Source organism: Danio rerio, chromosome 25 (genome assembly GCF_049306965.1).
Source record: "Danio rerio strain Tuebingen ecotype United States chromosome 25, GRCz12tu, whole genome shotgun sequence".
In the NCBI taxonomy this organism is placed as follows: domain Eukaryota; kingdom Metazoa; phylum Chordata; class Actinopteri; order Cypriniformes; family Danionidae; genus Danio; species Danio rerio.
In genome coordinates, this window is record NC_133200.1 from 36,210,577 (window position 1) to 36,238,392 (window position 27,816).

Consider the following 27,816-nt stretch of genomic DNA (forward strand, 5'->3'; position numbering starts at 1 on the left):
TTGTCATTTACGCAGCGGTCTAAAGCGCAAGCGGATTCACTTTCCATTGGTACCCTTTTGGCAGTGGAAACGCAAGCCTGATGAAGGTGACCCAAACTGACCCGTACTGTACCACTTAGTGGAAACGGGCCATAAGAAACAAGAAAAGGGAAAACTTTCTGTGAAACAATGTTGTGGAGCAACATTTAGTACACAGGCACATATGGTCTACACTTGATGCTGTTGTGGACACAGACGGACGCTTGTCCCTCTCTCACGGGCTAGCGTTTGGCTCTTCCGCAGGTGCAGTTTAAATGATACAACGTCTCATAACCTTCCCCGTCTCTCTCTCTCTCTCATTCTGCTAGCGCTGTCCCAGGAGTGTACGCTGACCCTGCCTGCCCCGGCCGCCTCCGCTCATGTTCTGCCGATAGATCATCGCTTTCCCTTCTACTCAACACTTCTGTTTGCTTTTCAAATGGCCAATCAATGAACTCTTACTTCATCCCATTGACCTCTGGATAATTCTAAGCGTCTCCGCAGCCCCGCTCTGGGGAAAACCGTCCTCTCGGTCTCATTCATTCTTTTTCTTTCCGCTCCTCTCACTCGATCACCCCTCCTCCTCGCTTTTACCCCAGACAGCAGGGCTGCGGCTTTGTGTTGCTTATTGTTCAGCCTGAAGGAATTAATGTGCTGCGAAATTAGCATTTTATCGGACTGCAGATACAGTAAAGCAGGTAATTAGAGATGGGGTGCGGGAAGCTGCTTAGGGAGCTGTAGAGGATTCCTGTAAAGGAACAGAGGTAACAAATAGAGCCGGGGATGTCTAAAATAAGACGTCGTAGACCTGCTATAGTTGTAGTCATTATGAGAGAGGTTGTGATGAGGTTAATGGGATCACTGTTATTGTTTTTTGGGGGATTTTTGTGAAACTCAAGGGTCTAAAACAGACACCTGTGGGACACCAAAAGTATTGAGCGTCAGTTAATGACGTTTCTTCTTTATAATTGAGTTGAACTTCTTTATTTTAGGTTAAATGAGAAATTTCCAGGCTTAATTTGTTTCCTTGTATACAACACAATATGGTTGTTTTTGTGCGTAACTAAACGTGCAGACTTTTTATTTGTTTTATTTTTGTTACAAGTATTGAAAAGTGAATTCTTATTCACATTTTAAGCTATGATAAAACGTAACATTTTACATATATTTGATATACACCCACCGGCCACTTTATTAGGTACACCTTACTTGTACTGGGTTGGACCCGCTTTTGCCTTCAGATCTGCCTTAAGGCTCGTTTCGTCTGCGTTTATCGTCAGCGTTTTTCAAGATGTTTTCCTGGATTCAAACCCAAGCGATTTTTCACTGGCGTCGAGCTGAATAGTATGCAAAATCACTCCTTGACTACACAACTTTACGCTTCTGACACGCGCTTGGAACACAGAAGAAGAAGACAAAGTTGACACGCTTGTTGTTATGGATGGTTTGAGTAGCAGCTCCAGCTCTAGCGTCGAAGAAATTATTATTACTTACCAGAGCAATAACCATCTCTATGTTCATATCGCCTCTGGGCACTTCTTTAATGTGCCCTCGCATTGACAGTTTTGTGTTTGAGCGCCACCAAGCGCTGTTTGCTGTAACTTCACCAGCTCCGTGCACGTGAATAAAAGTGCCAATCTGATTGGTGGAAAAGGTTTTGACGTGGCGCATCAAAACAAAAAATAGCGAGCATGAGGCGTTTCTTTAAAATTGGCGCTTTTACGTCTGACGTTGGTGTGCATGATCATATTGACGCTCTTTATTTAGTCACGAGGTGTTAAACGCAGACGGAAAACACAAGCAAAAATGTCTGTGGGCACGGGCCTTTAATCCTTCATGGCATAGAATCAATAAGGTACTGGAAATATTCTCAAGAGAGTTTGGTACATATTGACATGATAGTTCCACATCATCCCAAATATGCTCTATTGGATTGAGCTCTGGTGACTGTGGAGGCCATTTGAGTACAGTGAACTCATTGTCATGTTCAAGAAAGCAGTCTGAGATGATTCGTGCTTTATGACCTGGTGCGTTATCCTTGTGGAAGTAGCCATCAGAAGAGGGGTACACTGTGGTCATAAAGGGTTGCACATGGTCAGCAACAATACTCGGGTAGGCTGAGGCATCTGACCCTACTATCCAAATGTTGCAGAAGAAATGGAGACTCATCAGAGCAGGCAACGTTTCTCCAATCTTTTTTTGTCCAGTTTTGGTGAGCCTGTGCAAATTGCAGCCTCAGTTTATTGTTCTTAGCTGACAGAAGTTGCACTCGGTGTGGTCTTCTGCTGCTGTAGCCCATCCGCCTCAAGGTTGGACATGTTGTGTGTTCAGAAATGCTCTTCTGCAGACCTCGGTTGTAACGAGTGCTTATTTGAGTTACTGTTGTCTTTCTGTCAGCTGGAACCAGTCTGGCCATTCTCCTCTGACCTCTGGCATCAACAAAGCATTTGCGCCCACAGAACTGCCGCTCACTGGATATTTCCTCTTTTTCGGACCATTCTCTGTAAACCCTAAAGATGGTTGTGCGTGATAATCCCAGTAAATCAGCAGTTTCTGAAATACATCCCGTTTGGCACCAACAACCATGTCACGTTCAAAGTCACTCAAATCACCTTTCTTCTCCATTCTGATAATCGGTTTGAACTGAAGCAGATCGTCTTGACCATGTCTACATGCCCAAATGCGATGAGTTGCTGCCATGTGATTGGCTGATTAGAAACTTGCATTAACAACCAGGTGTACCTAATAAATTGGCCGGTGAATGTATGGCTTCAATTAATAACATTGCCTTTTATTTCATCATGTTTATTTAGATACTGTGATAGGAATCATTTCATGCGTAATTTATACACACATACACCTCAATATGATCATTTAGTGTGGATTTACACTTTACTACACTTTATTTTCAGCAATAACTTCTTAACCACATTATATGCTTATCTTATGCATAACTACTGTAGATAATATGGCATACAGCAAGCAATATTTTGTATCATGCATATGTGATAGATATAGCAGAGTATTATCTGATTCGGGTGAGGATAGTACGCCGTTCGACCATATTTTAGTGCCAGTCCATCTCTCTGTTCTTGGCATAAAGGGATAAAGCTTTCGTCTAATGGCTCTTAGCTCTTTTTTCTAACTTTCAGACACAGATCTCAGCGCTTATCTCTCTTTCACATTGGAACACTGATCTCCAGATTAGGTGCCAAAAACACTGATACCATCAGATTCCTAGAAGCATCTATGATGGGTTGTTTCCTCAAGCTTTCGTTTTGCCGAAGTCCTCCTTCGCACCCTAAGAAATTGCGATCGCTGATAAGGATTTGCCAGTTTGGGGGCGTGGCTTAATTTGGTCAGGATTTTACATGCAGATCCAGTATAAAGTGCAGAAATGATGAGATGGTTGTTAAAACCTACATCATGTCTGTCCTATACACTTTTTAAACATGAGACACAAAAGCACTTCAGTTTCATTATCAACAATGAAAACGATCCATACAACAATCTAAAATATGTAGCAAATTAAAGAGCTCAACTCCGCATTGCAACCTAACATGCACCTTGAGGTCAAAACGATATGAAATTGACATCAACATGTTGAAAAACACATAAAAAATCTATTTAATATCAAAACATTGACGTCTGTTTGACATCCACATAATAATGCCCTTTTCAACACCAAAATAATGACACAATGACACAACTTTCAAATTATTATATTCTGTATCTCTACAATGCACACAGAGGTGGGTAGAGTATTCAAAATTTATACTCCAGTAAAAGTACAAGTACTCACAGAAATTTGTACTCAAGTAAAAGTACAAGTAACAATCTTAAAAGTTACAGGAGTAAGAGTAAAAAATAAAAAAAGTAAAAAAAAATCTGATAAAAAATTTATAATTTGGATAGTTACTAGTTACTTTTCATCCTATATATATATATATATATATATATATATATATATATATATATATATATATATATATATATATATATAATATATATATATAATATATAATATATAATATATATATACACTCACAGTTGAAGTCAAAATTGTTTGACCTCCTGTGATTTATTTATTTATTTATTTTTTTTCAAATATTTACTAAATGATGTTTAACAAAGCAAAGAATTTCCTATAATATTTTTTATTCTGGAGAAAGTCGTATTTGTTTTATATTGGTTAGAATAAAAGCAGTTTTTAATCTTTTAAAACAGTTTTAAGGTGCCTTATATTACCCTAACTTGCCGAATTAATCTGATTAAGCCTCTAAATGTCAATTTAAGCTGAATACTAGTATCATGAAAAATATCTGGTAAAATATAATGTGCCATATATATATGAGAGCAATATCACATGAGTAGCAGTGCGATATGGCTGCATATCAGCACTGGTGGGAGGCCGCAGGCCGAGTGCCTTAGTGCCTCCACCAGTGCCGATATACTGCTACTCGTGTGATATTGTGTTCATACAACATTTTGACTGCATAATTGTGTATATAAAAACAAAATCAAACATGGAGAGTCTCAAAAACCCTTTTGTATGAGGAACTACTTTCTTCCAGATTCAAATCATAAGCTGAAATTTTCACGAGTTCATTTTGACGCCAATGTTAGATGTTAATTTGATGTTTTATTGACGTCAAGATTGTTTACATGCATTGTAGAGATACAGAATATAATATTGTGAAATTAAAGCTTTCAGATGAATAATTTCTTATATTATAATACTTTTTTGTGCCATTACTTTGGTGGACAAAAGTGCATCAATATTTGGATGTCAAATAGACGTCAAGGTTTTGATATCATATCGATTTTATATTGTGGATGTGTGTGTTGTTTTCATTGTTTATTGTGTTAATAGTGAAACTGAAGTGCTTTTGTGGCTTACGTTTAAAAAGTGTATAGTACAGTCATAAGAGATATTTGTTGTTTATTTTAACGCCAATATTAGATGTCAATTTGATGTTGTTATGACATCAGGATTGTTTACATGCATTGTAGTCATACAGAATATAATAATTTGAAATGAAAGCCTTCAGATTAATATAACATTTTGTATAAAACTTTATTGTGTCTTTACTTTGGTGGTCAAAAGTGCATCAATATTTGGATGTCAAATAGACGTCAAAGTTTTGACATCAAATTGATCAGGATGTTTTTTTTAATGTGATTTTTAATGTGCAGATTTTTTTGTTTTTACTTTATTGTCCTCAAGTGAACATTTATCCTTGACTTAACCACAGAACTACACTGTAAAAATGCTACAGTACAAATCCGTAACCTGGTAAACGGTATGTTTCCTTAATATAAACGGCGAATAACCGTAAACTGACTTTCCCAGAATTCCCTGCATGGCACATAACTTTTTAAGCATTTTGTTGACATTAATATGGATCTTTTAGTTGTTTCCCCATCATTTATGTACATTATAGATTTATGTTATATCTAATGTTGATAAACAAGGTTTATTTCGTGACTTTTATTTAATGCGTGTTACCATACTGGTGTTTAGTAGCTGTGTGGATGACACTAGGCACCTTCTATATGCTGATACTCTTTTCTGCTTGTGGGAGAAGTTGATTGTGATGAGCATTGGCTCATTATGTAACTTGCTCATCACCACCTGAATGTTTGTGTGTTAACGTGTCTAACTGTGTAACAAAAGATGTGTAGATGTTGGTCATTCAAAATACAGACATATTACCTCTATGAATTAATAAAATACGGTAATTTACCGTAAAAATGAAAAATTACTTCTACGGTTTGTACCGTGTTTTTAACGGTAAAGTACTGGCAACAACAGCTGCCGGTTTAATGTAAATTTTTCGGATTTATTTTTTACAGTGTAGATCAGAGTTTTTTCATAGTTCATAGTCAAATCCAGTTATTTAGTAGCAGTTTGCATAAAAGACATTAGATACACATTTTTCTGTACTTGAGGTTGCCTTTTGACCTGCCTAGTTAAATACATCTAGGTCTCCACATTGAATTCTCTCGATAATTTATTATTATTTTACTGTATTTTATTATTATTGCTGTGCAAATTAACCACAATCATAATTTACTTCTCAGTCTCAAATTGGCTGAATGACTACAGAAATCCAACGGAGTTGGTTCTTGGCTGAGCCTGTAAACGTCCACTTTTGCTTTCAGCATGCGCGGTTTTAGATCTCAGGCAGATAATGACTCTCATGGAGTGTAGCAGCAGGGGCCAATGGGTGCAGAAGTGGCCCTGGACCCCGGGCAGACCTGGCACTTGCTGACTCTCCTCTGTCCAGTCCTCTCACGTCCCGCAGGAGGCCGAGCGAGAACCGGGGCCGCTCGCAGTCTGTTAAGGGCACGTAGACAGATGGGCCTCTGTTTCCCAGCTCTCCATCCAGTCTGCTGGAGGTCAGAAGCCATGTTCTTAAAGCGCGGAGAAGATCCTGGATCAGTCTTATTATCTATTGTTAAGGCTTCCAGATGAGGAACGGCAAGGGCAGAGAAGGCAGGGGAGGTTTATTTATATAGCACATCTCGTACACAATGGTGATTCAAAGATAAACACGAATAAAAATGATTAAAAACAGATTGAAATGCGTTAAAACAGGTTTTAAAGGAGTAAAAAAGAAGAGAAAGACATAATAGTGTGATCTGTCGGACGTAGCACACTGCTCGTTCAGATGGGCACAGCTGAACACATGTGTTTTCAGTCTTGATGTGAACGTGTCGGTAACACTTTATAATAGCTACACACTATAAATCATTTATTAAGCATTATCAAATGGTGAATTCATTATCTGTTAAGCATTAACTCTACATTAGTAAGCAGTTTATTACTGCAGCTACATATGCTCTATTCTTGACTTACAAACATATTTATAATGTGCTTAATAATTGTACTTTCATACTTTGCTAATGATTTATTTTTCATTACTAAATTAAGTATTGCATTATTTGCAAAGCAGTTGTATTTAAGAGTAGTTGAGGGTTTTTAGAATAATTCAGAAGGAGTTAGTAAATGATTAATAAACTATTGAAATCAATGTTTAAATATCTTTTTATTCAGGCATATATTAATGGTTACTATGTATGTTAGTAAATCCTTTATTAACTCAACTTCATCTAGTTTTGTGACCTAATCTAAAGTGAGGACTATTCATGCTTTATAAATCCCTTATAAATGACAAATAAAGGCTCAGTTACATTCTAAACAGGAAAAATGACATTATTCGTTCCTATTCATTTAAAGATACACAAATGAAACTGTACTTCAAATGAAAAATAAATCTTTGCAACCTGATCTAAAATAACATCACTGTAGAGTTTAAACATTGCATCTTATTATATTGTTAAATTATTATATTGTTTTTGTTGTTTTATCCAGTTTTATGTCGTATTTTGATACTCCTGTTATTTAGCAATGTTTAAACTTTACAGTAATTTGACTTTTTAGAAAAGATTGCACAGATTTATTGTTCATTTGATTCTGAGCCTTTATTTGTCATTTATAAGGGATTTATAAAGCATGAATAGTCCTCACTTTAGATTAGGTCACAAAACTGCATGAAGTTGAGTTTATAAAGCATTTATTAACATATCAGTTAACCATTAATATATGCCTGAATAATAAGATTTATAAATGTTGATTTCAATAGTTTATTAATCATTTACTAACTTATTCTGAATGATCCTAAAAACCCTCAACTACTCTTAAATACAACTAGTATTTATGCATAAAATAATGCGATACCCGTCTTTCAGGTGAGACGTTAAACCGAGGTCCCGACTCTCTTTGGTCATTAAAAATCCCAGGATGTCCTTCGAAAAGAGTAGGGGTTTAACCCCGGCATCCTGGCCAAATCTGCCCACTGGCCTCTGTCCATCATGGCCTCCTAAACATCCCCATATTCGATCGGCTTCATCACTCTGTCTCCTCTCCACCAATCAGCTGGTGTGTGGTGTGCGGTCTGGCGCAAAATGGCTGCCGTCGCGTCATCTAGGTGGATGCTGCACACTGGTGGTGGATGAGGAGATCCCCCCATTGTGTAAAGCGCTTTGAGTGCCCAGAAAAGCGCTATATAAATGTAAGGAATTATTATTATTATTAATTTAGTAATGAAAAATATATCATTAACTAAGTATGAAAATACAATTATTAAGCACTTTATATAGGTGCTTATAAGTCAAGAATAGAGCATTTGTAGCTGCAGTTATAAACTGCTTACTAACACTTATTAATGTAGAGTTAATGCTTAACAGATAATGAAGTCACTATTTGCTAATGCTTAATAAATGATTTATAGTGTGTAGTTATTATAAAGTGTTACCAATGCGTCTAATATATATATATATATATATATATATATATATATATATATATATATATATATATATATGTAATCTGGTGGGTGTTTTGAGCTGAAACTTTACAGACACACTCTAGAGACACAAAAGGCTTATTTTAAATTTTGAAAATGGGGTAAAATAATGCTCTGTTTTTTTTAGTCTGTTCGTGAAAAGTGTCATCATTTCTCACATCTATTTTGCAACCACTTTCCAATCGGACCTGCATAATCCCCGCATTCTCCTTTTAGCGGTAGTTGTTTTCCTCTAGTTGATCTCATGGCCTGCTTCTCTTCTGAAATGATTCAGGATGCGTTCATCACACGCGGCTTTGGTTAATGGAGCACACTGGTGTGTTTTTGCTGGAGCGCCTGATAGCCTGCGCTGGGAGCTGGAGACTCTGATCCTCAGCGTTCACTTCCACCCTCTGCTTTTCTGAGTAGAGACAGCAGGACGTCCAGCACCTCCAGGATTGAATACAGTAAGAACATTATCCCTGAAAGAGAGAGAGAGAGCTGAGGTGACACTCAGAGATGCGGAGATGATTAAAAGCCGAGGCTCAATCCAAGAGAACATGGAGACGGAAATGAGTTGGTGCTAGAAAAGGAAAGTTATATACAGCTGAAGTCAGAATTATTAGACCCCCTGTATATTTTCCCCCCAATTTCTGTTTAACGGAGAGCAGAATTTTTTTACTTATTTCTGAACTTAATAGTTTTAATAAATAATTTCTAATTACTGATTTATTTTATCTTTGCCATGATGACAGTAAATAATATTTAAAAGACCATGAAACCCCCTCGATTCAGCAGGGTGTTTACACACCTCTACTTTGGAAAAGTCAGAAAAGTGGGCGTGTCCAGCTTTGTTTAGGGGGGAGTGTCGGAGGAAGAAAAGAGGCTTGGTGTGGAAGTGTCTATTTGGGCACGCTGACTTTCAGAGTCCAAATACACACACAGCGGACAAAGGGTCTGTGTTTACATGGACATCTGTAGTTGAATTATTTGCCAAATTATTAAATGGTGGAATTTAACTGCAGTTTGGCTCTTTCATTCAGGGAATTCATTCATGTCCCTCGCGACAAACGAGATATTTGATTGGAGGAACTGCTCTAAGCATGTATTTTTCATGCAGTGTTTGATACCGCACGGCGAATGAGAGAAAAAAATCCTCCGCATGTCCTGAAAACTTTGATGCACACGGCAGGTAGCGTCAGAAAGCCGCGTCTGTTATTCCGGTCACAAAATGCGGTGAAAACCCTACACGAGGTTAAAGTTTGGTTGTGGTGCTAACATGTTTACACTCGTGTACACTCGTTACCAACCCATGTTTATTTGGACTTTGATGCATTATTTATTATTTTCTTTTTTTATAATTTTTTATTTGTCCATTGTAAGTGGTTTTGTTTATGGTAACTGAAAACATATTATTTGGAAAACGTCAAACTTGCTTCAGTGTTCTGTTATTTTGTAACAATCTTTCTGTTTAGTTCATTCCCAGAACTTTTGGGCAGACACATTGTCAGTAAATAAATGCACTAGTTTTTTTTCCCACTGAAAAACGCCTTAGAATAACAATGAAATAAATTGCTATAACTTGCTCAGGGAAAACTGGACGTAGACGAAATTTATTTTGGAAGTATAAAACATCATAACGTGTATTTCTAAAGAAAAAGAAAAAAACAAACTTCATTAAGTTTTGTTTGTAATAACTGGAAAATGCCACTTTTTTAAAAACCATTTTTGTTAAAATTATGGAATATTTTCTGTCTGTTCATGTGTTTTTGACCAAAAAAAGTTTTAGACTGGACGTTTAAATGATACAGATTGAAGCTTTAGGTTCTCCTGTTTAAAATAATATATGACACTTGAGGCTGACTGCTAAAATAACGATAAAACTGCTTTAAAAAAATATATAATATAGGCCCATTAGGTGCCCACAAAATACCTCTAGGTCTTTAAGGGTTAAGAGTAGAAACGCCAGTATTGCGCGTGACTGCGGTTGACAAATTGCAGTATCGTACGTGTAGAAATGCGCGTTCTCAGTAGCCATATCTGTATACAGTGAATAAAAGATTGAGATAATGCGAACATATAACTGACAGTTTAACTGTTTATTCATAATGAAACCGCTCTGGATGAACATATTTAGCTAGTTTAATATAATATTTATTATAATATTTATATAATATTATAATAAATAAATATATTTATTATAATTATATATAATATATACTTATTTTAACATTCCAATTTTGACAGTTATGGCCTTGTTGAGCAAAATCGGCATCCTATATCACACACTACTATTCAGTAGTGTCCACTAGACATACAGCGCAGAACCTGCTCCTTGATTAACCTCAAACGCAGCTAATTTTAGATCTTCCACGCGGGTTCACTTGTTCCTCTGGCCTGCATCCATGACAATAGCATCATTTATAAACATGAAGATCCAGATGGTGACGGGCATCAAAGCCTGTAATCTGCACACCGGCTTCTCCTCCAAACACCTCCATTAAAATGAATCACAGGCTGTTCCCTCGTCTTCAAAACAAACTCCCGAAAACAAAATCAGCCACAAGCCAAAAAGACAGCTTGAAAATAAGGTCTATTGACTCGTGACCTGAACAAAACGCTGTCTGGTTTGCAGACGCAGAGAGACGCTCATTTCAACCAACATTTGGAATAACTTTCTTTCTTTCTTTTTTTTTTAAAGAACTGAATTAATGATTTTTAATCTGCTGCCTCTGGCGCACTTTATAACTATAAACTAACCTAAATTGGGAACTTTTTTCTGTCTATATTGTGTGTAACAAACACATTCTTTCTTATCATAAAAAAATACAAGCACTTTTTTTGTGATTATTCATTGTCATCCTTTCGTTTTCCTTCGGTTCTATTTTAACAATCTAAGCACAAAGTCTAAAGCGCATGGCGTAAAAGCATTAAGGGCGTTTCCGAATTCACTTTTGCTATTTTTATGATGGAAAAATCATTCTCTGCCCCAGCGCATGGTCTAACAGGGTTGTGCTTAATCTCTTAAGTTCTGGGTGTGTTTTGAGCATCTCTCATTCCCTGTAAGATTTGGGTCGCACCATGATGCATTTGCTATTTACATGGCAGACTTTATAAGTGGAAAAACTGAACGCTTCACTAGAGAGAAACAGAGCATCTGCAGCGTGACATTAAAGAACGAGCCTCCTCCATTCAGCCTCTTTACTTTCTCTTTACTTTACTTTTAATCTTTTACTCTAAAACCCAACAGGTGGACTAAAAGTCTAAACTTTTTGTTTATTAAAACAAATATAAATATACATATAATAAACAATACTGCTAATAATAATAATAATAACATTTATGCAAAAGCAAATTGAGACGAATATACTGAAAAAAGCCCAGAAGTAAAGGCATGGACCACTACGGTTTTTACATTTATGTAGAAAATAATATTTTTTGTAACATTTTAATCCTTTATTTTATTGTCATATGTAAAGATATTTGTGTATTGCTGTACATCATGTGTGTATTAAGCAATGTGTAAGCATTTAGACACACATAGGCGCATATAATTATTATTATTATAGCTATTATATTATTATTATTATTATTATTACTATTCATTAACTTTATTTATTAATTAATAAATGTTTTTTGAGCAGTAGATCATCATAGTGGACTGATTATTGAAGCATCTAGACTGGAGTAATGATGCTAAAAATTCAGCTTTTAATCAAAGGAATAAATTTAATTTGAAACTACATTCAGTAAGAAAATAGTTATTTTAAACTGTAACAACACTGGACAATTTTACTTTATTTTTCATCATATGTTTCAAAAACAATCATACTTATCCTAAACTTTTGACTGGCAGAGATAAACAATATATAAAATAAATAAATCAAACTGATCTGTGAACTCTCGTCTAACTTGTTCAAAACGTGCCCCTTCAGGGAAAAAAAAGAAATCGTGTTTGGAGTTTGAGAAGGTCCCTTTGCTGGTTTGAAGCAGATCTTGTTGTTGTCAGTGTTGTGCGTTTATCTGCTTGTTTCATGTGCCGGTGTTTGAAGAGCTGGCGTTGAGAGAATAGTCCGAGTCCAGCGGTTTCAGGTGCGAGTGTAAAAACTCTGCCCCAGGGCTGCTCTCATTGCTTTAGTTAACAACAAGACGGCAAAATGTTATGTTTACCTTTTGGCTCTTCTGGTAGAATCGTGTCTGTAGACAATCCAGCAAGATACAAAGCAGATGTGCTGAAATTAAAGAAACTGTTCGCTTCTGTTCTCATCTTTTAAAAGGGAGTTATTATAATTATTTTTTTCTTACTATTATTTATATATATATATATATATATATATATATATATATATATATATATATATATATATATATATATATATATATATATATATATATATATATATTTTTTTTTTTGTGTGTGTGTTTTAGCATGTAAACTTATGTATGCATTGTAGAATAAACTTATGTAATTATTTTTAAATATTTCTTAAGTGATGTTTAAAGAAGAGACTTTTTTGAACATTATCATTTTAACTAATTACCAATAACTAGGAATTAATTGGAATATATGGGAAGTAATGAGAATATAATTAAAGGAAATATATGGAAATTAACAGGAATATCTGGAAATTAAGAGGAATATGTGGAATTAATGAGAATATATGGGAAGTAATGGGAATATAATTAAAGAAATTATATTAAAGTAATGGGACTATATGAGGATTGATCAGAATATATGGGAAGTAATAAGGATACAATTGAAGGGAATATATGAAATGAATGGGAATTTATGGTAATTGACAGAAATTTATGGAATTATAGAGGATATATGAGAATTAATTGGAGTATTTGGGAAGTAATGAAAATACAATGAAAGGGAATATATTAAATTTATGGTAATTAACTGGAATATATGGAATTAATGGAACTATTTGGGAATTAACAGGAATATCTGGAAGTAATGGGACTTTATGGGAGTTAATCAGAATATTAGCGAAGTAATGGGAATAAAATCAAAGGGAAAATATAAAATTAACAGGTGTATATGGAAATTAATAGGAATATATGGAATCTTTGGGACTGGAAATTACTCGCAATATATGGTAAGTTATTGGAATATAATTAATGGCAATATATGGGAATTAGCAGGAATATATGGAATTAATGGGACTCAAAGGGAAATAATTGGAATATATGAGATGTAAAGGGAATACAATTAAAGGTAATATATTAATTTAATGGGAATATATGGGAATTAACAGGAATGTATGGAATTATTGGGACTATATGGGAGTTAATGTGAACATATGAGAAGTGATGGGTATATAATTAAAGAGAATATAAAATAATGGGAATATATAAAATTAATCAGAATTTATGGGAATTAACAGGAATAAGTGGAATTAACGGGAATATTTGGAATTAATGGGAATATATGGGCATTAACAGGAACATATGGAATTATTGGGACTGTATGGGAATTAATGGGAATTTATGGGAAGTGATGGGAATATAATTAAAGAGAATATATGAAATTATTGTAAATATGTGGTAATTAATCAGACTATATCGAAAGTAATGGAAATATAATAAAAGGGAATATATGAAATTAATAGGAATTTATGGGAATTAACAGGAATATTTGGAATTAACAAGAATATATGGAAATATGACTTTATGGGAATTAATTGGAATACATGGGAATTAATGGGAACATATAAGAATTAACATGAATAAGTGGAAATAACAGGAATATATAGAATTAATGGGAATATATGGAAATTAATGACAATATTTGGAAACTAACAGGAATGTAATTGAAGAGTTTTACTCAAACTCTCATATATTCAGTAAGTTCAGCTAATCTCTCTCAATTAATCTTAATCAGGATCAGTTTGTAATGATCAGATCAGGTTTATTTCGGCAGCATTTCATATTTTCCCAAATAAATATTCAACTAAAAAAACCAGTTGTTTTCTGTTAAAATACATTTAAAAATATAATCTGATCCTTGTATTTAAAGCTGTATTTTCAGCCTTATTTCTCTGAGAAGTGTCACACGATCCTTCAAAAGTTGATGCTTTTTTATATTATATAACGAATAGAAAGTTTTATATTGGCATGTATTTTTGGTAACATAATAAAAGCACTTTTTAAACTATTTAATGCACAAAATATATGTAGAGAGTAAGATTATCTGTGTTAACCTGACAACTGAGTCTATTTTGAGTGATCCCTGTCTTTAACCATCACAGTTTAATTCCTATTTTTAGATTTTTTTTTTTTTTTTATCTTATTAATCTTAAAACAAGGGAAGTGTGGGGGGGGGAGAAGGAGAAAAGGGTATTTTTTGCCCTGGAGCGGTAGAAGTGGAATTTGTATTTAGTGGCTCCCTAATGACTATAGTTAAATGAGCTCAGAGTCTGGCTGAATGCTCTATAATTGTGATGAGTCTTTTTACCTCGGAACAATTAAAGATGCACAGGGTCTGTAGAGAGCGCTGTCAGACCGGGACCCTGAGCAGGAACGTCCAAACCTGCACCCAGGGGCCTTACCCTTTGCATTCTGCTCCTGTTGACACAAGTACCCTCAACTGACCACCAGTGATTTATTATGACTTCCTTCGGCTTCAACAGTTATGTTTTAAATATGTTTTTGTTAGCGCAAAAAAGAAAATGTTGTACTTTTGTGTCTTTCGAAACCTGTGTGACTTTTTCTTCAGTGAAAGAGCAATGTTTGGACCCCATGTTGACACTCATGATTGATTTTTGACTTTCTTAAATGTCACCACAAACTCAAACTCATGCTAGTAGTTTTAGAAACAAGCTAAATGTGTTGTAGAAAATCAGTAAAACATGCTAGCAACATGCTAATAGTGCTCTAACACATTAGCAGTCACTAAAATATCAGCATCATTTAAAACATCACTGTAACGGCTCAACGTGTAAAATATACATTCAAAAATATGTTAACAATGTCCTGAAACGTTCTCGAAATATGTAGGAATGCTAATGTTGATCAATTTTCTTAAACACTTTTATTAAAATACTTAAAACTAGACTAAATTTTCTGAAATTTATCAACATATTATTAATATGTTAAATCAACATTAACAATTAACTGTTTAGCAACATGCTAAAGAGTTATGTGCTAAATAATGATAATGTCCTAAAACTTGCTAATGATGTTCTACAATGCTAATAACATGATAGCAATGTGCTAACTACCCTGATGAACTGAGATTGATGCTTTAAAAACAAACTAAGCATGTAAAAACCAACTTGGATTGCACAAACATGCTAGCAACATGCTACTAACACTCTAAAACTTTAGCGTATGTTAAAATATATACAGACTAGCGCCTCGAAATAAGCAAGACATGTTCTAAAATATGTTAACAATGTCCTGAAACGTTCTCGAAATATGTAGGAATGCTAATGTTGATCAATTTTCTTAAACACTTTTGTTAAAAAATACTAAAAACTAGACTAAAATGTTCTAGCTATGTTATGAAATTTATCAACATATTATTAATATGTTAAATCAACATTAACAATTAACAGTTTAGCAACATGCTAAAGAGTTATGTGCTAAATAATGATAATAATGTCCTAAAACTTGCTACTGATGTTCTAAAATGCTAATAACATGATAGCGATGTGCTAACTATGCTTATGAACTGGGATTGTTGCTTTAAAAACAAACTAAGCATGTAAAAACAGACTAGGAAAGCACAAACATGCTAGCAACATGCTACTAACACTCTAAAACTTTAGCATATGTTAAAATATAATCAGACTAGCGCCTCGAAATAAGCAAGACATGTTCTAAAATATGTTAACAATATCCCGAAACATTGTCAAAATATGATAAAATGCTAATAATGTTTTAACACATGCATAAACATGTTAGCAAAATATGTAAAACATTCTAGCAACGGCCTGAAATAAGTCAACATGCAATTAATGTTGAGTCATATATATTAGCCATCTAGCAGCATGCTAAAGAGTTAACCAAATAACTAAATATTATTTAGCCTTGTGCTAAATCAAGCTAACGATATCCTAAACTTAGTGGTGTTCTAAAATGCTGGCAACAGGCTAGCAATGTTCTAAAGCAGGCTAGTAAAATGTTATCCATGATTTAAAAACAACATTTAAAAAATTATACTAGCTCAAAATATACAAACATGCCATAAACTATGTTAACAATGTCCTGAAACATGCTCAAAACAAGTTTGAATGTTAATAACATGCTGATAACATGTTTGAATACATGAATAAACATGTTAGCAAAGCTATCAAATATGACAAAACATTCAAAGTTGGACTAAACTTAAAATGTTCTGGTAAAGTTGTGAAATTGACCAACATGCTTTTAACATATATATCAACATGTTTAGCAACATGCTAAAGAGTTATTAAAATGCGTAAGCATTAGCCATTCATGTGCTAAATCATGCTAACAATACCTTAACAGGCTATCTACTATCTAATATTGTTATACAATGCTAACAGAATGCTAGCAGTGTGCTGAAACATGCTAGCAACATGCTATCAAGGCTTTAAAACATGGTAGCATGTATATATCTATATATCTAGAGTGAAAATGGTTGAATTTTACACTAAAGGGATAATCTGCATCATTATCTTGCTCTTACCAACAACTTCTCACATTCAGAGGACTAATCTGATCTCCTGTGATGCCTCATGAATGCACAGTCAGATTAAAACCGGTCCTGGCTGTGGAGAAACTGCAGTGGTACAAATAGAAAAGACGAGGGATGCATAACAGAGGCATAGAAGTGTCTTCCTGCAAGCGGAAGAGAGGAAGAAAGATGAAGTAACATGTTGTTCAAGAGGTCAGATCAAGCGAATGCAAATATTTATACAAGCGATAAATTAAAACACCCACTATTTCAATTCAAGAACCTTTGCTTCTTCTCCTGGAGGCAAGACTGATGTAGGGAACAGGAAGACAAATTTGTTGAGGGGAAAAAGCCCAAACAAGCGGTGACGTAAATGTGAGTCACTCGTCTTTTTTTTGCCATTACAATGCAGAGATTATAGCAGTGGGCTCTTTTTTTGGGGGGGGGATCTGGATCTCATCCGTTTCTCCTTTCAGAGACTTTCATCCCCTCAGCCAACAAGCCCAGGAAATTTCACACTGTCACAGCCATTTGCTGAGATGGTCAGATTTGTTAATCTCACCAGCGATGATCTGAATCAAGATGCAGCATTCTGCGATGTTTTACTATAGCGCATATACAACGAATCAATGGAGAACTTTCCTTTGTAACGTTTATCCATGCTTGTTTAAGTGTGAATTGAGTATCAACATATTACTAATACGTTAAATCATGTCTATTAACAGGCTTAACAACATAAATCATGTTAATAATGTCCTAAAACTTACTAGTGATGTTCTACAATGCTAATAACATGATAGCAATCTGCTAAAACATGCTAGTAGCAGAGATCGATGCTTTAAAAGCAAGCTAAGCATGTGAACACAAACCAAGAAAGCACTAAAACATGTTAGCAACATGCTACTAACACTAACATTAGCGTATGCTAAAATATAATCAAACTAGCGCCTCAAAATAAGCAAAACATGTTCCGAAACATGTCCTGAAACATTCATGACGTTCTAACACATGCATAAACATGTTAGCAAAACACTTTAAAACATTCTAGCAATGTTCTAAAAAGGAGTCAGCATGTAATTAATGTTAAATCATAGCCGTGTGTTAAATCATGTTAACAGTATTCTGAAACTTAGTAGTGTTTTACTGTGCTCGCAACATGCTAGCAATGTTTTAAAACAGGCTAGTAACATGCTATTAATGACCACTCTAGCAGCTCAAAATATACAAGACATGTTCTAAAATGTTAACAATGTCCTGAAACATGCTACACATATTTTACCAGGTTAATGGCTTTCTTAAACATGCTAATAACTTGATAGAAGACATGGATAGACATGTTAGCAAAGCTATAAAACTTGTTAAAACATTCAAAGTTAGACTAAAATGTTAATGTTCTAGCAATGTTCATACTACAGTTTTGCTCTATTGACATGCTTAACAGCTCCAAACGAATGGATGCTGCTTTTCAGTCTTCTTAAAGCACATAGACACAGCTATTCTCAATATTCTCTTTATAAAATCTGTTAACCATTTACGAACAAAGCTAGAGTCACCGGGCAGACAGAAGCCCTGCCCATAACGCAAATCCACGTCTGTTCTGAAGAGAATTTGATGGGCAAATGAATCGGATTGGATTGGCAAATGAAGCGAGTAGGGGTGTAACGATACTCTAAGTTCATGACACAATGTGTATCACGATATAATGTTCACAATTCGATATGTATCACGATATTTGGAATAAAAATTGAAAACGAAACTGAAATGCAAACTTTATTAAAACATGTTTTTAAATTACCCTGTAAACTATTTTAATGTATTTTTTTGTTTCAACTTCTTTCATTTAAATTAAACCTTCTTTAAGAAAATAAATTAAATAGGCCTGTCTCTGGAAAGTAAAACTATTTAAAAACTTTTTAAAAATATTACTGAAATGACAGAGATAAAATTAAAGAACTATTTAAGTAAAGGTGCAAAAATAATAATAGCTTTGTATTCAATTGAATTTAACAGTAAGAGCTTAAGGCTTTGCTTGGTCACTTGCATTTTTTTTGTGTGTGTGCAAAAAATGGAAAAAATATACATTTCCAGGTAGTGAGCAGTTCTATAAGATAGATAGTATAAGAACTTATGTGTATCTGTCTAAGGGTTTTATGGGTTTTTATGGATCGCTGTATTCATGTTGGGCATGATGAGTGACAGGGTGGCCGTCTTTTCATCAGACAGGACAGTCGTGGCCCTTTTCAGCGGTTTAAACAGGATTACTATTTCTTCGGCGTCGCTGATGTCGGCGCTATCAAGTGTTGTTGACGTGCATTTTTGTGCACCTCTGTTCTCAAAAGAGTTAATGCTTGTCGCAGTCATAACTCTTAAATGCGATATGATTATTTAAATGATGTGAACGCTTTGGGTTTCATTGTCACTGCTAAGTGCTGTTCATACTTCCCAAGCAGCTCCTAAACGATCGCTCTGTGCCACAAACTGATTGTTATTTACAACTTCATTACCTGTTATTCACAAACTTTGCAGGTTCTGTTCACTGAAGTAGTCTGTCATTAAGTAGTCCGCCCTTTGTAGTAACAGCTCACAGTCAGCTCATGTCATGTGTGATTTCGTGCCCGCGAATACATCATTATATGAAGACAGAATGATACTTTTGGGTAAATTGTACCTTATATATACAGTATGTGAATCTTTCAACACTATTAGGAGGTATCCATGTCACTGAGCAAAGTATGTAAATCACTTTGAAGACTTTAAAACTTCGGCTATGTTTGACTATTTTAACTCCACTCATCTTGGTCTGCTAACGTTACTGCTGCCGCTAGTTCAAGCAATCTGAACTCACGTGCGACAGCAGGTGGAGCATTGCTCACGTGCAAACAGCTCAACTAATAAGACAAAACGGACATCATATCGTAATAATATCGTCGATTGATCCATATTGTGACATTTTTGCATCGCAATAACTCATACCACAATAAATAGATGCGAGTAAATTCAAAATGTTCACACATATTTACTCGCTAATAGCATGAATTATCTGCGTCTGGTGTGAACACAGCATAAATAACGTATATAAGACTCGCAAACATGTAAACAACGCCCTCTAGTGGATTTGTCATCTGAAACGTGCATTGAAACGCACCCGGAGGAACATGTTTAACATCAGATACTGTAGTTGTTTTTTGCTTTTTGTCTTAAAGATTTTGTTTGCCTTTTGTGTCTCAGTCATGATATATACAGTAAACATGGTCATTGAGTTAAAGGAACATGTCTTAATTAATCATGTTTATTCTCTGTTAATGTCGTTCTCTTTCAGTAAATTTACTCTGAGGTAGATTCTGCCTTGAATATACAATTTTCAATTCTTCTATTAACGGCGCTTTTCTAACCACAGTAATTGTGTTATGAATCGACTAACCACAATTATGCATCGTTATCTAGAAGCAAAGATTTGCATTTCCAAGAACGCACTCACTTTGAACCAATTCTGAGAATGATAAAATCAGATGGAGGATGTTATTGATGCAATAGACAACCATCCTGTGCAGTTATAAACAGTATAAGATTATGAAGAGGGAAAAAAATACTTCAAACCAACATTCAGTCATATAGATTAATATTTAGTTGAGAGCATCATATTGAGTCAGTTTTAGGATAGATTAGGCCACGTTTAACTAAAACAATCTGCAGACTATCTTTGTTTACATCTGTGATGCAATTTACGGTGTTTCATAAAAACACTTGTATCTTGTACAGTTGAAGTCAGAATTATTAGCATCCTTCATTTTCTTTCTTCTTTTTAAAATAATTTCTAAATTATGTTTAACAGAGCAAGGAAATTTTCACAGTATGTCTGATAATATTTTTTCTTCTGGGAAAAGTATTGTTTGTTTTATTTCAGCTAGAATAAAAGCATTTTTTAATTTTTTAAACACCATTTTAAGGACAAAATTTTTAGCCCCTTTAGGCTTTATTTTTTCACAATTGTCTACAGAACAAACTATTGTTAAACAATAACTTGCCTAATTACCCTAACCTGCCTAGTTAACCTAATTACCTTAGTTAAGCCTTTAAATGTCACTTTAAGCTGTATAGAAGTGTCTTGAAAAATGTCTAGTAAAATATTATGTACTGTCATCCTGGCAACGATAAAATAAATCAGTTATTAGAGATGATTTATTAAAACTATTATGTTTAGAAACGTGTTAAAAAAAAATCTGCTTTCTATTAAACAGAAATTGGGGAAAAAAATAAACAAGTGGTCTAATAATTCAGGGGGCTGATAATTCTGACTTTAACTGTATCTGATTTTCACATTACTTTCTCTCTTTAAATCAATGTTGTCATTTTACTCATACTGTATCTGCTTGGTTCATGCAGTCTAACTTTAACACTTTAATCAATGAAAAAAATAGGTGGTGACCAATGCACTCTTTTCTTTTGTTGGCTTGAGAAAGCCATTGTTATCCTACTTAAACATATTATTATTAATCCGTCTTCTTAAACCAGTTCTATCTCCTCCTGGGGCTTTAATGCTGCTAGCCCCAAATTTGGCCAAAAGCTGAGTTCTGCATTAGTTTTTGCTGCAATTGTTTTCAGGTTTTTCAGATTTATAGTTGTCCAATAAATAATTTTTAAGCATTATGGCCCAATTTCACAAACAGGGCTTAGGTTAAGCCAGGACTAGGCCTTAGTTAAATTAGACTATTTAAGACACATTTATTAAAATGACCTTAGAAAAATGTTACTGGTGTGCACCTGGAGACAAAAAAAATGACACTGACATATTTTAAGACATCTCTCCGCAAGTTATGAGTTGAGACCGCCCAAACATGCAATTTAATCTTGACTAGCCTTAAACCTTGTTTGTGAAACTAAGGGTATTTTTTTCTCAAAATATGGTAAGCCATTTAAAAACAGTGATATCTCTACACTAGAACATCGTAGGGACCTTTGTATTGGCTCGTTTGACTCATGTTCGTTCGCTTTCCTTTTCGGCAACAGTCTGAGAGAACCCCAGACTTCCCTCTCCTCAGAGGAACCCACATGAATGAACTCAGGAAGAACATGCAAACTCCGCACAGAAATGCCAACTGGCCCAGCTGGGACTCGAACCAGCAACCTTCTTGCTGTGAGGCAACAGTGCTAACCACTGAGCCACCGTGCCACCCTCCAATGCACTCTTGTTGTACCCAACTAAACATCCAAATTTTTCATGACATCTTGACAACCCTGTTGAGTAACTTCATACAACGTGCAGATTAGATTTTAATGTTGACAATGTCAGCACCGTTAGACAAGTCCATTGGCTTGGTGTTTCAATGCTAAGCGAATGACAGTTTCCTGCGCTGATAATACTTTTTACATTATCAAATTTGATTTTAATCAGACCCTGAGAGCCAATGATTGAGGGTATGACTCCTATATGCCTCTTTTTTTTCCGCTTTGTCTTGCTGTAAAGGGTGCCAGGCAAACGGCTGCCAGATGATGATATAATGAACATGAAATGAGAGGGAGGCAGAGAGCGAGAGAATGTTTGCTTTTATTTAGTTGATAACCCATGTACACAATTTGCTTTGAAAGATGTTCAACAATTACATAAACTGTAGCTGATTAGTTAATGGCTGTCATTTCATAGACTGAGCATCTGGTCTCTCTCTCTCTCTCTCTCTCTCTCTCTCTCTCTCGCGCACATGTGTTTGTGTGCGGCATGTTGCTTTGCAACCATCCATCTGCAAATTATAGCATTCATCTCTTAGTGAAGTACAGATAGCTTCAACGGGCTTGTGAAATCTCTCTCTTTGCCTGATGGCACTGTGCCGAGGCCCTTTCTTTCCTGACAAGATTACATCCTCAATAAAAAAATGCCTCTCACAGAGTGTTTATTGATCAGAAACTCTCCACTCGAGCATCAGAGGCAAGTAATATTTGCAGGAGAGTGCATGTAAAACATGATTATCACTGTACTAGCATTAGAATGCTTTCTGAAGGAAATCACGTGCCAACATAGGAGCAGTAGCTGAGACTCTAAATCTAGAATGTTGGTCCCTGACCAGTTATTTCTTGCTGTCCCTAACAACATGCATGCCATCAAGTCAGTGTCCATTAACGAGAACAAACCTTAAGGCAGAGTAGGGATGCAGAAAACTGACAATTTTGTCCGAAACCGAAAAATTTTGGAGAAAATGGAAACTGAAAATGCAGTGGAATTATTAGCTATTTTTTAACCAGTTAAACTGTGACGTAACGTCATCGACTTTCGCTTTAAGATTTAAAGGGCTAGCATCGCACCAGATTAGAGGTCTGCATTCCCGCGGCTGTCCCGCGGGTGCAGCAGGACCCGACTAGATTTCTGCGGCGCGGGAATAAATTTCCGAATAAATCGCGGGAGCGGTCGGTAACGGGTTTAATTTGGGACTGGAGCAGGCTGTCTAGCAATATTGCGGATATTGCTATGTGAGAGAGAGAGACAGAGACAGAGAGAAAGAGAGAGATCGAGAGATATAGAGCGAGCGAGCGAGCGAGCTTTGCCTGTGTGTGTGTGTGTGCTTGTGTGTGTGTAAATTCTCGCCTGCCGGAGACTTACCACTCAGCCCGGCTCCGGCTGCCGGACTCCGGATGCTTGTGGACTCACTGCCTGATTCCGGCCCGAATCAATCGGGCCAGATGCGGCGGCCGTAAGCGAGCCGACGATGCCGCATCCGCGCCGGAATCGGCTCGAGAGTAATGTGCGCTGCGGCCCGGAGCTGGCGTGACTCAGTATTTATACACCTTTATATAAAACCTTTTGGTATTACATTGGTACTTGATACATGGTATTACAAGCCTTTGAGTTGATATAACAGCAAACGCCTGTGTGTGTGCTTGGTACTTGTGTGTGTGTGTGTTAGTGCGCGCGCGAGCGTATGAGAGAGAGAGATTGGTCTGTGTGTGTGTGCTTGGTGCTGTGTGTGTGTTTATACAGACAGCTTGGCTGTCTGGACTGTATAGCTGGGGGATTTTCGGTTTTGTTCTCCTCCGCTCTTTAGCGGGATCGGGCGCGGCGGCCAGAAAACGGGGCGGGTCGGGCAGCGGGACAATAAATTCTTAATATAAGCGGGAGCGGTCAGGTTTGGGCTAAAACCTGGCGGGTGCGGGCGGGAGCGGGATTCAAAACTTGGTCCCGCGCAGATCTCTACACCAGATTCCCGTAAGTGGTTTTGTTTGAAAGTATAGAATCTATATTTTATGCACATATGCATCACTTTGGTTTTTATTCTACTGTACAAAAGTTATTTACTCTTAAATACACAGTATTTTGGATACCCGAGCTGAGTACTGAACATTGGTTCATTTTCATATTTTGCATATGACACATGTACAAGTTATAGCACAAATGAAAGCTCTTGCCGGTGCTCATACGGTTCTAGTGTTCTTTTTACTGTATTATATTCACACTTCAAACAGTTGTCAAATAAATCGTGGTGTTTCCATGGCGCAGAAGTGAAACGATACATTTATGATCAATAAGCAGCCCCATATAGCACAGACAGCTGTCATCTCTTACCTTATGCTGTGCGCTTCAGGGCCATTTCTCTTCTGTTTTTGAGGTGATGTACTGACGTAATCCTTTCTGTAGGCGATACCATGGTTTAGTGGTAAGCACTGTGCCTCACAGCAAGAAGGTCACTGATTTGAATCCCGGCTGGGTCAGTTGGCTTTTCTGTGTGGAGTTTGCATGTTCTCCTTGTGTTCGTGTGAGTTTCCTTCGGGTGCTCCGGTTTCCACATCAGTCCAAGCACACGCGCTAAAGGTGAATTGAATAAACTAAATTGGCTGTAGTGTATGAGTGTGTGTGGATGTGAGTGTGTATGGGTGTTTCCCAGTACTGGGTTGCAGCTATAAGGGCATCCGCTGTGTAAAACATATGCTGGAGAAGTTGGAAGTTCATTCCGCTGTGGCGACCCCTAATGAATAAAGGGACTAAGCCGAAGGAAATTGAATAAACTGCTTTTCTGTCAGGATCTTCTGAAGCATTGCAGGCATGGATTTGCAATATGATAGGTGTCTGAACACAACATATAAGACTTCTTTGGAAAATATGATACAAATCTTTACATGCTGCTGTTAATATTTAATTGTCCACAGTGATATCACACATGAAGAAGAAGCAAGTTGGAGAACTAATGTAGAAGGAGGAAAGGGAGATTAAATGAGTATGAAGAAGATTCGACCCTCATCGGCTGAGTTTCAGACGGCGTAATGTTAATACACAATAATTAAGAGTGCTGGAACAGTTGTAGTAGTTTTTTGATTGGGGAGCGCGGAAGGATCTGACAGGATACGAGTGCTGAAAGGGAAGTTTTTCTTCAGGAAGTGTTTGGAAAATCTGCTGTCAGAGAATGTTAGATCTTCTCCTGCTCGCAGGCTCACGCGGTCACGGGGGAGAATCAGACCAAATAGAGCTAAGCTTTCAGAAAAAAAGAAAAAAGCTGGAGTCACAGCCTGCGTAACCTGCAGGATATGGAGAGAAATTACCATGTGTGCTGTAGTCTGAGAGAGCAGTGCAGGACAGATAAAATGAAATGTATATACATGCATACCTCAGGGATTTTCACCCAGCTGGGCGGTTGACATGAGATGTCATGGTTTGAGTGTGACTTGCTACACTCAATCTGAAGCTGTTTTAGAAAGCATTTCTTAAAGGCCGGTTCGACCTAAGGAGGATAGCTGTAATCGTAATGATTGTAATAGAAAGACCAGGAAGGTAAATGTAAAATTGCAATGCATTTATTTGACAGTATTATTCAATAAAACATGCCGTTTCTTGGCGGAGGCTCCATCTGTAGCTTGAATTGGAAACTTGTAGACCCAGCTACGACTGCTGAGGTCGAAACTCTATAAATTCCTTGCTTATTTTTTTTCTTGTTACGTGTGGCCATTGGTTAGAACTGATTGTATAGAGTGTGTGGACTTAATGGATATAATCGCGTTTTAAATTAACAATAATATACATAACGGAAAATTTATATTCTTTGGTTTTTAAAAATATAAGTTCATTCAAAACTCTAGGAGCCCAGGTGTGAGACGCAACAAACCAATGCCTTCCTGAGCATTGGCAGATCCCAAAGTAACGTAAATATGCTTAGGGCAGGCTCCCAACAACTGTATCTTTTGTCTCCACAAATGACTGGCTGATACTTTCAGGCCGTTCAGGGCAGGTGAAACCTCAGGATCTACACAAGACCTTCAACTAAACTTGTCATGCCAGTTCTTTGTTTCCACCTCAACACCACAAGCAATATACTAGCAATGGACACTAGATGCCTGGTACAGTCCTCAACCCTTTCATGTATTAGTGACACGTCCCATGTCTGAAATGAAGCTTGAATTCTGCTTGGAGAAATCTGAGTAGAACTGGTGAAGTTGCCTTGGTGTTACCTAAGAGATGTATGGGGGGTGAGTGTAACACAGGCCAGCTAATGGGAACAATGCAATTACATTTTACACCCTTGACTTCAAGAGGTATACTAGCAATGGACACTGGTACAGTCCCCAACCCCTTTGCTTATTAGTGCTCACACTTCCCTGTCAGGGTTCTGCCACTCTGGTCTTGTGAATTCTTGTTTTGGTGGCAGAATCCGAACACTGGCCCTGTCTTTGGCCTGTTTCTGTCATTGTGTGTGTCTCTGTGTGTGCGCGCGCCGTTGTGGGTATGCGCAGATCGCTTTTGTACTAGTGTTTGTTCTGTCAGCATCGCGCTGCTTCATTCTCGGCGTCTCCGTCTAGTTGGTTTCAGTTTTGGTTGGCGCTGAGATGAAGCATGCGTGTTGCATATGTGTGACGGTAAGGTGTTTATCTATCGTGTGCTCGTGTCTTGCGTCTCTTGTCAAAGCACGTGGCTCGGTGTTTACATTGTGGTTGTGCGCTTCAGTGTTGTTTGTCTTGTCATAAGAACACGAGGTTAATGAGTTCTCATATTGGCTGCGTGTGCAGTCTTGTTTTATGTGAGCGTTTGGCTTGTGTTGTCTTTGTGTCATGCGCTCTCCCGTCTATTGTCAAGTCCCACCCTCCTTGTTAACCCATTATTAGTTAATTATCTTCATCTGTTTGTGCGTTAATTTCCTACGGTTTATAAACCCCTCATGTCTGCTGTCCTGTGCCAGTTCGTCGTCGATTTTTCCCTGTCCTGCTGTGCCTTGTCTTGCCAACCCAGTCAAGTTTGTTTGTCTATTTGTTTTACTAGTGTTTTTCCCCCTCAGGGTTGTTTATTTTGCCCTTAATTCTATTTTGTTATAAATAAATACTTATTGACTCTGCGCTTGGGTCCTCGACCCCTTTTTTTCCCCTCACCAACCGTGACACTTCCCATGCTTGAAATGAAGTTTGAATTCTGCTCGGAGAAGTCTTAGTAGAACTGGTGAAGTTGCCTTGGTGTTATTACCTAAGAGATTTTGGGGTTGAGTTCTCAAATGATTCCTCATAGCAAACATAAACAATCTGTAGCGGCAAGTTTGCACATGGCGTGTCTCAATAATGAAACCAGGAAGAAAAAACTCTTTTGACTTTTCCCGCAGTCATTTGAATTGTTGCATCAAATTCGGCACTCCCATTAATTCTTGGATTGACACTCATCGCAGCTGTTGTCACACTGCAGGAAAAGTCTTTAAAATCTTCTGACACTGCCAGAACTTCATCAGTGGAGAAGTCTGATCGCAACGAGCACTAAGCAGATGTCTGTGAACATGGCAAACCAGAGGTGTCCAAACTCTGTCCTGGAGGGTCGGTGTCCTGCAGATTTTAGCTCCAATTTGCCTC

General features: G+C 36.6%; 1 protein-coding gene and 1 long non-coding RNA gene across 3 annotated transcripts in view; both read left to right on the forward strand.

The window, feature by feature from the left end:
- roraa (RAR-related orphan receptor A, paralog a) overlaps positions 1-27,816 on the forward strand; it is a 526,177-nt gene that overhangs the window by 263,076 nt on the left and 235,285 nt on the right. The window lies entirely within an intron of this gene.
- LOC141381025 (uncharacterized) lies at positions 5,078-10,020 on the forward strand. Its single transcript, XR_012400518.1, has 3 exons — positions 5,078-7,773; positions 8,126-8,343; positions 8,467-10,020. It is a non-coding gene; the product is annotated as an uncharacterized lncRNA (long non-coding RNA).